This window comes from Onychomys torridus, chromosome 17 (genome assembly GCF_903995425.1).
Source record: "Onychomys torridus chromosome 17, mOncTor1.1, whole genome shotgun sequence".
NCBI lineage: Eukaryota > Metazoa > Chordata > Mammalia > Rodentia > Cricetidae > Onychomys > Onychomys torridus.
In genome coordinates this window covers 17,570,439-17,579,971 of record NC_050459.1, presented here as the reverse complement: position 1 = coordinate 17,579,971, position 9,533 = coordinate 17,570,439, and positions in this window count along the sequence as shown.

Genomic DNA, 9,533 nt, shown 5'->3' with positions numbered 1-9,533 from the left:
CTAGCACAACGTTTACAAGAGCCAACAAAAGCAGAGTGAATGGAATCAAGGAAAACTCAATAAGTGGAAAGATAGTCCATGCTCATAGATAGAGAGACTCAATGTTGCCAAGATGTCATTTCTTCCAAACCTTATCTATAGATTCAATATATTCTGAACAAAAAGTCTCAAGACTTTTTTTTTTTTTTTTTTTTTTTTTTTTTTTTTTTTTTTGGTGTATGGGCAAACAGATTCTGAAGTATATATGCAAGTGATCCAGAATTGCCGATTTAATACTGAAGAACATGGTCAAATGACTGATACTACCTGACTTCTAGGCTTACTCTAAAGTATCAGTAATCAAAGCAGTGATGGTTGAGTGTAAACAGATAGATCAGTGAGATGTGACAGAGAATCAAGAAATAGATGCGTGCCAATGTACTCAATAACTTTATCAATAATTTAATAGAACTGACACTTGACAAAGGAGCACATGTGGTTGCTTTCAACAGATTTGGAACAGCTTGAAATTTTGTGCAAAAAATAAAGATGAGAAAGAATCAAGAGAAGGAAGGAGGAGGAAGAATGAGGAGAGGGAGCAGACACACAGGCCTTATACCATTCTCAAAAATGAACTCCAACTGGATTATAGGACTAAGGCAATTCTAAATATGTGCGCACCAAACACAAGGACACCCAAGTTCATAAAAGAAACACCAGTACAACTGGAACCATACATTGAGCCTCACACGGTGATAGTGGGAGACTTCTAGATGCCACTCTCACCAACAGACAGGTCACGTACACAAAAACTAAACAGAGGAATGCTGGTGTTAAATAACATCATAATCAAATGGACCTAGCAGATGTCTACAAAGCTTTCTGCCCAAACACTGAAGAACATACTTTCTCCTTGCAGCTTAAGGAACATTCTCCAAAACTGACTACATTTTGAGACACAAAACCTGTCTCAACAGACAGAAGGATTTGAAATAGCACCCTTCATCTTCTCTGACCACCATGGAATAAAGTGGATATCAACAACAGACACAGCAGAAAGTATGCAAACTCACGGCAACTGGACAACTCCCTGCTGAATGAGAACTGTCAGGACAGAAGTCAAGAAGAAAATTCAATTTTCTTTCTTTCTCTTTTTTAGATTTGAATGAAGATGAAAACACAACATAGCCAAACCTATGGGACCCAATGAAGGCATCTCTAAGAGGCAAGTTCATTGCACTTGTATCCTATCTGACCACAATAAAACTTAAATTTGACAGCAAAACCATCTCTAGTAAATATGCAAACTCATGTAGATTAAACAACTCATTACTAAACAATGAGTGGGTCCAAGATAAACATCAAGAAGGAAACTTTAAAAGATTCCTGGAACTAAATGAAAATGAAAACACATTACAACAAACATTGAAAGCAGTCCTAGGGGCTGGGAACTTAGCTCAGTGGTAGAGTGCTCATCTAGCAAGCACAGCCCTGGGTTCAATCCTCAGCTAAAAAAAAAAAAAAAGAGAGAGAGAGAGAGAGAGAGAGAGAGAGAGAGAGAGAGAGAGAGAAAGAAAGAAAGCAGTCCTATGAGTTAAATTAATTAATAGTTCTAAGTGCCCACACTAAAAAATGAGAAAACACAAAGAAGTAGGTTAATGATGCAACTAAGCAATTTAGAAAAACAAGAATAAACCAAATGCAAATCCAGTCAACAGCAAGAAATAATAAAAACCAGAGCTCTGGGGGCTAGAGAGATGGCTCAGAGGCTAAAAGCACTGACTGCTCTTCCAGAGGTCCTGAGTTCAATTCCCAGCAGCCACACAGTGGCTCACAATCATTCATAATGAGATCTGGTGCCCTCTTCTGGCATGCAGGCATACATGCAAACAGAATACTGTACACATAAATAAAATCCAAAACAAAACAAAAACAAAAAACAGAGCCCAAATCAATGAAATAAAAACAAAGAAAACAATACAAAGAATCAACAAATCTAAGAGCTGTTTTTTGTTGTGTTTTGTTTTTGTTTTTGTTTTGTTTTGTTTTTTAAGAAGTCAAACAAAATTGACAGACTCTTGGCTCAACTAACCAAAAGAAAGAAAGAGAAAACCAAATTAACAGAAGCAGAAATAAAGTGGGAAACATTACAACAGACCCCAAAGAAATTCAGAATATTGTAAAAACCCGTACTCCCTTAACCCAAAAAAAAAAAAATTTAAAAGAAATGGATGATTTTCTAGATAGAGCCAAACCACCAAAATTAAACCACGAAGTCAGCAACCTAAAGAGCCCCATAACAAATGAGGGAGTTGAAACAGTAATAAAAAGCTTCCAGCTAAGAAAAGTCCAGGGACAGATAAACTCAAAGCAGAATTCTACCAGACATCAAAGACTACCTACAGCCAGTCCTCCTTAAACTATTTAAAAAACAGAAACAGAAGAAACACTCCCAAACTCCCTCTATGAAGTCAATATCACTCTAATACCCAGACCAGGAAAGACACACACACACACACACACACACACACAAAGAAAACTACAGGCCCTAATGAACATTAACTCAAAAATAATAAAATACTTGCAAACATACAACAAAAACATTTCCACTATGACCAAGGTGGCTTTATCCCTGAAATGCAAGGATGGTTCAACGTATGCAAGTCAATAAATGTAATAAACCACGTAAACGGACTTGAAGACAAACATCACAAGATCATCTCAACAGATGCAGAAAAGGCTTTGACAAAATCCAACATGCCTTTATGATAAAAGTCTTAGAGAATGTAAGGCTAGAGGGAACCTACTTCAACATAATAAATGCAATATGTTTATATACAATGAACCCACATCCAACATCGTCCTAAAAGAAGAAAAGCTTGTCACCATCCCACTGAAGTCAGGAATGCCTATCCCCCCACTCCTTTTCAACACTGTGCTCAGAGTACTAGCTGGAGCGATAAGGCAAGAGAGGAAATTAAGGGGTACAAATAGAAAAAGAAGAAGTAAAGGACCCCTATTAGCAAATGACATGAAACTGTATATTAGAGATCCCAAAAATTCTACCAGCAAACTTCTAAAAACTATAAACAAATTCAGTAGTGTGTCAGGATACAGAAGCAACTTGCACAAATCAATAACTTTCCTATACACCATCAATGAACAAGCATGAAGGACCTCAAGGACATACTCCCAATCACAATAGCTTCAAAGAGAATGAAATTTCGGGTTTGGGGATTTAGCTCAGTGGTAGAGCGCTTGCCTAGCAAGTGCAAGGCCCTGGGTTCAATACTCAGCTCAAAAAAAAAAAAAAAAAAAAAAAAAAAAAAAAAAAAAAAAAAAAAAAAAAAAAAAAAAAAGAAAATGAAATTTCAAGGAATAAACCTAAGGAGTGAAGGACCTCTATAATGACAATTTTGAACCTCTGAAGAAAGACAAAGGCACTAGAAAAAGGAAAAGCATCCCATGTCCATGGATTGGTAGAGTCAACTTGATGAAAATACTAAAAGCTATTTACAGATCCAAAGCAATCCCAACCAGAATCCCCATCTCATTCTCTGCAGAAATAGAAAGAACTATCCTAAAATTCATAGGGTACGACAAAAGGCCCCAGATAGAAAAACCCTGGACAACAACGACAAATACAATGGTAGAGGGTTTACAATTCCAGACTTAGGATCTGTAATTACAATTACAGAGCCACATTAATAAAAATAATATGGCACTGGCACACAAACAGGCACGTAGACCAATGGAACAAAGTCAAAGATCCAAACATGAGCACATGTGACTTCAGCCACTTAACATTTGACAAAGATGCCAAAAAACATAAGCTGGAAAAAAAGAAAGCATCTTTTACAAATGACACTGGGAAACCTGGATGCCAACATGCAATGAAATTAGACCTGTACCGATCACCTTGCATAAAAACTAACTCCAAATGGATCAAAGACCCTAAACACTGAAATCGCTAGAAGAAAACATAGGCAGTACCCTCCATGATATACATGTAAGAAATGGCTTTCTGAACATGGCTCTATTTATACAAGAATTGTGGCCAATAATTGACAAGTGGGACTTTATGAAACTAAGTTTCTGCACAGCTAAATAAACAACCAGCCTGGTGAAGAGGAAGTCCATGGAATGGGAGAGAACCTTTGCCAGCTATACTTCGGTCTTACTTAGGATTTCTATTGCTGTGAAGAGACACCACGACCATGGCAACTCGTATAAAGGAGAACATTTAATTGAGGTGGCTTGTTTACAGCTTCAGAGGTTCAGTCCAATATCATCATGACAGGGAACATGGGGGTGTGCAGGCAGATGTGGTGCTGGCTACATTTTGGCTTGCAGGGAACAGGAAGTTGATTGAGGCACTGGGCAGTATCCTAAACACAGGAAACCTCAAAGCCCACCCCCACAGTGACACACTTCCTCCAACAAGGCCTTACCCACTCCAACAAAGCCACACCTCCTAATAGTGCCACTCCCTGTGAGATTATGAAGACCAGTTAGATTCAGACCACCACAACATCTGATGGAGGATTAATATACAGAATATAAAAAGACTCAAAAAACAAAACCAAGCCGGGCGGTGGTGATGCATGCCTTTAATCCCAGCACTCAGGAAGGCAGAGCCAGGTGGACCCCCGTAAGTTCGAGTCCAGCCTGGTCTACCAAGTGAGTTCCAGGAAAGGCGCAAAGCTACACAGAGAAACCCTGTCTCGAAAAAACCTAAATAACAAACAAACAAACAAAACAAAACAAAATGACTTATTCAAAATATGGGCCTGGGACCTGAACCGAGAGTTCTCAAAAGAAGGGGAAAAGTGACTAATACATATCTCAAAAAATGTTCATCATCCCTAGCAATTAGAGAAATGGAAATCAGAACAACTTGGAGATTTCATCTTATACTGGTCAGAATGGCAAAGATCAACGGAACAACCAATAGTAAATGCTGGAGGAGATGCGGTTGGGCGGAGCATGGGGCGGGGGCATAGTTTGGTTCCTCTGGTGGGATTGCAAACTGGTGCAGTCACCATGGAAATCAGTGTGGAGAATTCTCAAAAAGCTATAATAAATCTGCCTTATGACCCAGCTATACCACTCTTTGGCATATGCCCAATGGATTTGACATCCTCCTCCAAGATATTAGATCAGCCATGTTTATTGCTGCGATCTCATCAAGAAAATGAAAAGGGGGGTGTGCGCCTCACTCAGCCCTCATCAGAGAGACTTGCTTCTTCTGCAATAGATAGGAACGCACAAACTTGAAGCTGAGCATGATGCTTCATGCCTATGGCCCCTGAACATGGGAGCTGGAAACAGCAGGGCCAAGGATCCAAGGGTAGCCTAGAGCATGCAGCAAGTTTAAGGCAGGTCTGCGATACCTCAGACTTGGGAAACCAAATAACCCAAACACATCCAGTAAAGGACAGTTATTCTTAAATATGCATTCAGTTCGTAAGGATGCAAAGGTTGCTTAAAACTTGAAACCCACAAACCGAATTTTAAGATGGGCCAAAGACCTAGACATGGTACCAAAGAAGATGGTAAATAACCCCATGGAACAATGCATCACACCCTGTGCCACTGGAGAAATGCCAGTTAGGACAGCGAGGCACCACTGCATCCTACTAGAATGCTCACAATCTGAAGCAATGGCTTCAACACAGAATGCTGCTGAGGATGTGGGGCAGCAGGAGTCCAGCCAGCTTAGAAGACAACTTGGCAGCTTCCTACAGAATTCCTACAAGTTTAACTCCTACAAAAGCAGTCAAGATGATGTAAGGAAACAGAAATACTTCAAACCACATGTTCTCGTACTATAAAACCCATCAGTTTATCTCCCCCACACTGACTCAAATAAGATAAAAATGTATGTCCATAAAAGCATTCACAGGGATTTTTATAGCGGCTGTATTGACAGCTGTAAGTACTAGAAGGAACAAGGATCTACCTACCCTCTGCCAGGTGTTGAGTAGGTAAACTGTGAACATCCAGACAATGGAAGGTAGTTTTCACTACAAAGGACATGACTGTCTAGCCATGAAAAATCATGGCAGAAGTTAAAAACATATTGCCTAAAAGAAATTCACCAGAAAGGACCACATATCATGTGATTCCAATTGTGTGACTTTCTAGAGACAGAACGATAAGACTATGGGGTCACTAAAGAGAAGAGTGGCTGCTAGGCACTGGAGTGAAGGATGAACAGGAAAGGTTCGAGGTGGCAAAGCTGTTCTGGATGACATCACTGTGGATACATATCCTTATATATGTGAAACTTAGAGGACACGGATGATGTGTGGTGATGATGTGTTGGCTGTAGAGTCATCAGTTATGGGGAAGATGTCAATAATAAGAGAGGTTGCACATGTGGAGATGAGGAACTTTGAACTTACGTTTAAAGTCTATGAACCTTAAACTGCATCAGTGAAAATTGTTTGTTTTGCTTTTTTTTTTGAGACAAGGTTTCTCTGTGTAGCCCTGGTTGTCCTGGAACTCACTCTGTAGACCAGGCTGACCTGGAACTCACAGAGTTCTGTCTCTGCCTCCTGAGTGCTGGGATTAAAGGCCTGTGCCACCACTGTCTGGCAGTAAAACTTCTTTTTTTTTTTTTTAAACTTGAATGACTCTCAAAGATATCATGCTGACACAGAAGCCATTTTCTTTTTAAAGATTTTTTTTTAAAATGTGCATTGGTGTTTCACCATGGGTATCAGTTCCCTGAAACTGGAGTTACAGACAGGTGTGAGGTGCCATGTGAGTGCTGGGAATTGAACCTGGGTCCTCTGGAAGAGCAGTCAGTGCTCTTAACTGTTGAGCCATCTCCTCAGCCCTCAAATTAATTTAAAAAAAAACTCCCACTATGATTATGGGTATTTATTCATTATAGTTTTGCCTAATATATTTTAGACTTGTGTTAAAAGAACTTTAGTTTAGAATTTTCATATCTTCCTCACAACTTATAGTTTTTACCATTATCAAGTAGTATCTTCATAATGCTTCTTTGCCTTAAGCTCTGTTTGTCTCATATTAATACAGCTGTTGGATTCCCTTCATTAGTGGTCTTCTGACATAGTTTTGTTACTTTTAACATTTTGGAGTTTTCTTAAGTTTCTATTGTTCTATTTCAAACAGCATCTAGGTTTTGTTTTGTTTTGTTTTTTGGGGGGGGGGTGTTTCTTTCCCTAGTTACCTATATCTTTTCAATGGATGTCTAGTCCATTTACAAATAATATAATTACTGATGTGTCTACATCTGTTTATTATGAAATTTCAACAACTTGGCTTGGTTTCTTATTTTGGATTTAATAATTACATTTTATCATTCCAGTTCCCCATTTCTTAGAAATTAGGTATCCTGTGTGTACACTCATTATTTTACCTATTTACTCTAGAAACTTAGAGCATGGATTTTTTTTTAACTGCACAATAGCTACAATTAGTCAATATCATGTAAGGAAACAAATACTTCTGCTTCATTCATCTACTAGTATGCAAAATTACCATCTTGTATTTAATTACATATGGGGACATGTGTCCTGGTTTGGTTTCTGTGTAAAACACGGACCAAAACCAACTCGGGGAGCAAAGAGTTTATTTGGTTTACAGTCTACCATCAAGGGAAGCCAAGGCAGGGACTGAAGCAGAGGCCATGAAGGGATGCTGCTTATCCATTTGTTCCCTTCTGATCCAGGCCAGAACCACGTGCCCAGGCATGGCACTGCCCACAGTGGGTTAGGTTCTCCAATGTCAATTAGCAGTCCAGGAAATTCCCCCATGGGCATGCCCACAGGTCAATTTGATGGAGAAAATTTTCAACTGAGGTTCCTTCTTCCTGGGTGTGTCAAGCTGACAACCAAGATTAACGATCACAGCATGTGTGTGTATAATAACTTTGTCTCACCCATCTATTATTTTCACATTTGCTGGTTTACAATTAGAAAAGTGGAGGCTGGCGAGATCACACACACACACACACACACACACCCCAAAAAAATTAAAATGTAGTAAGAATTTTAAATTAGAAAAGCAGTATTTTGGCTATATCAACAGATCCTAGGAGAAAAACACAGAAGAAAATTGATGAAATTCAATATCCTTTCATGATGAAAACTCCTGGGAAGCTGAGAGCCAGACCAGTCCCCATCACATCTTTATCATTGGGCTGAGTAAGTTCTAACCTATTTCTGTCACAGAAGATAAGATATACTGATTCCACCCAGAACCAACCAAGACATAGTGATAAAAATGAAAGACATATTAAATGCAAACATATTCGATGAGAAGAATCAATACTGTTACAATGTTAACAAATTGATTCTTAGGATAAATATTGTGTAATCACAATAAAATATCAATAGGATTGTTTAACAGTCTGAAAGCTAATTATGAAAAGATACGGATGTATGGATTCCTGTATGAAGATTTATTTAAGAGCTACAGTTAAGACAAGACACACATATAGACCAACGGCAGATTACATTGTCCAAAAATAGACTGGATACATATAGACATCATGCTGTGCAGTGGAGAATGAGTAAATGTTGTGGGAATCACATATAGGCATGGGGAAAGTAAAATGCTCCCTAGTCATAGATCACGAGCAAAATTAATTTATATGTGTTAAAGATTTAACCATGTAGCTGGGTGGCAGTGGTGCACACCTTTAATCCCAGCACTCAGGAGGCAGAGGCAGGCGGATCTCTGTGAGTTTGAGGCCAGCCTGGTCTACAGAGTGAGATCCAGGAAAGGCTCCAAAACTACACAGAGAAACCCTGTCTCCAAAAAAAAAAAAAAAAAAAAAAAAAAAAAAAAAAAAGATTTAAAAGATTTAACCATGCAAGCCAAACAATGAAGCTGTTAGAAATTAGAGAAAAATATAAACTAATCTTAGAGTAGGGAAGTCTGCTGGAGGGAGTCTGAGTTGTCAGTTAAAACTGGACAATTTAGGCCAGTCAAATGGCAGCTCTCCAGCTCTCCACCAGCTGTCTTCCCTTTAGAGGAGCTTTTCTTCACAGCAGGAGGCTCTGCTGGGCACACTTAGCTTTGCGGTCAGTGGGCTGAGGAGGTCTCTCGCACTCCTGAGTTCATACAGCCTGGATGACTAAGAATCTAGGCCAGGGGTGTCTCCCAGATGTGCTGGGACTACAGGAGGCAAGCACAGCCCCAAGAGCATTCAACACCCACTTAGCATTAAACGTTCTCCGCTGGAGAAATGAGGCTGTGGAAGTCAAGTACTTACCTGGAGTCTGAAGCTTTGAAAAACATACCTGTAATGCCTACAAATATGCACCAGGGGACCCATGTGGGATTCAACAGAGCCGTGTCATTCGTAATAACCTAACTGGAAAGAACCTAAATATTTGCTAACTTTAGAATATGTACATTTTCGTGATAAAATATTGCACGGTGGCAGTAATGACCAGAGGCGGCAAGCATCTTAAATCTCCTAAGAGTTAAGGGATACAAGTGCAAAGCAAAAGTGTGTAATACCACTTCTATTAAGTTCAAAACCGGTAAAATGAAAGAACACTATGGTAACT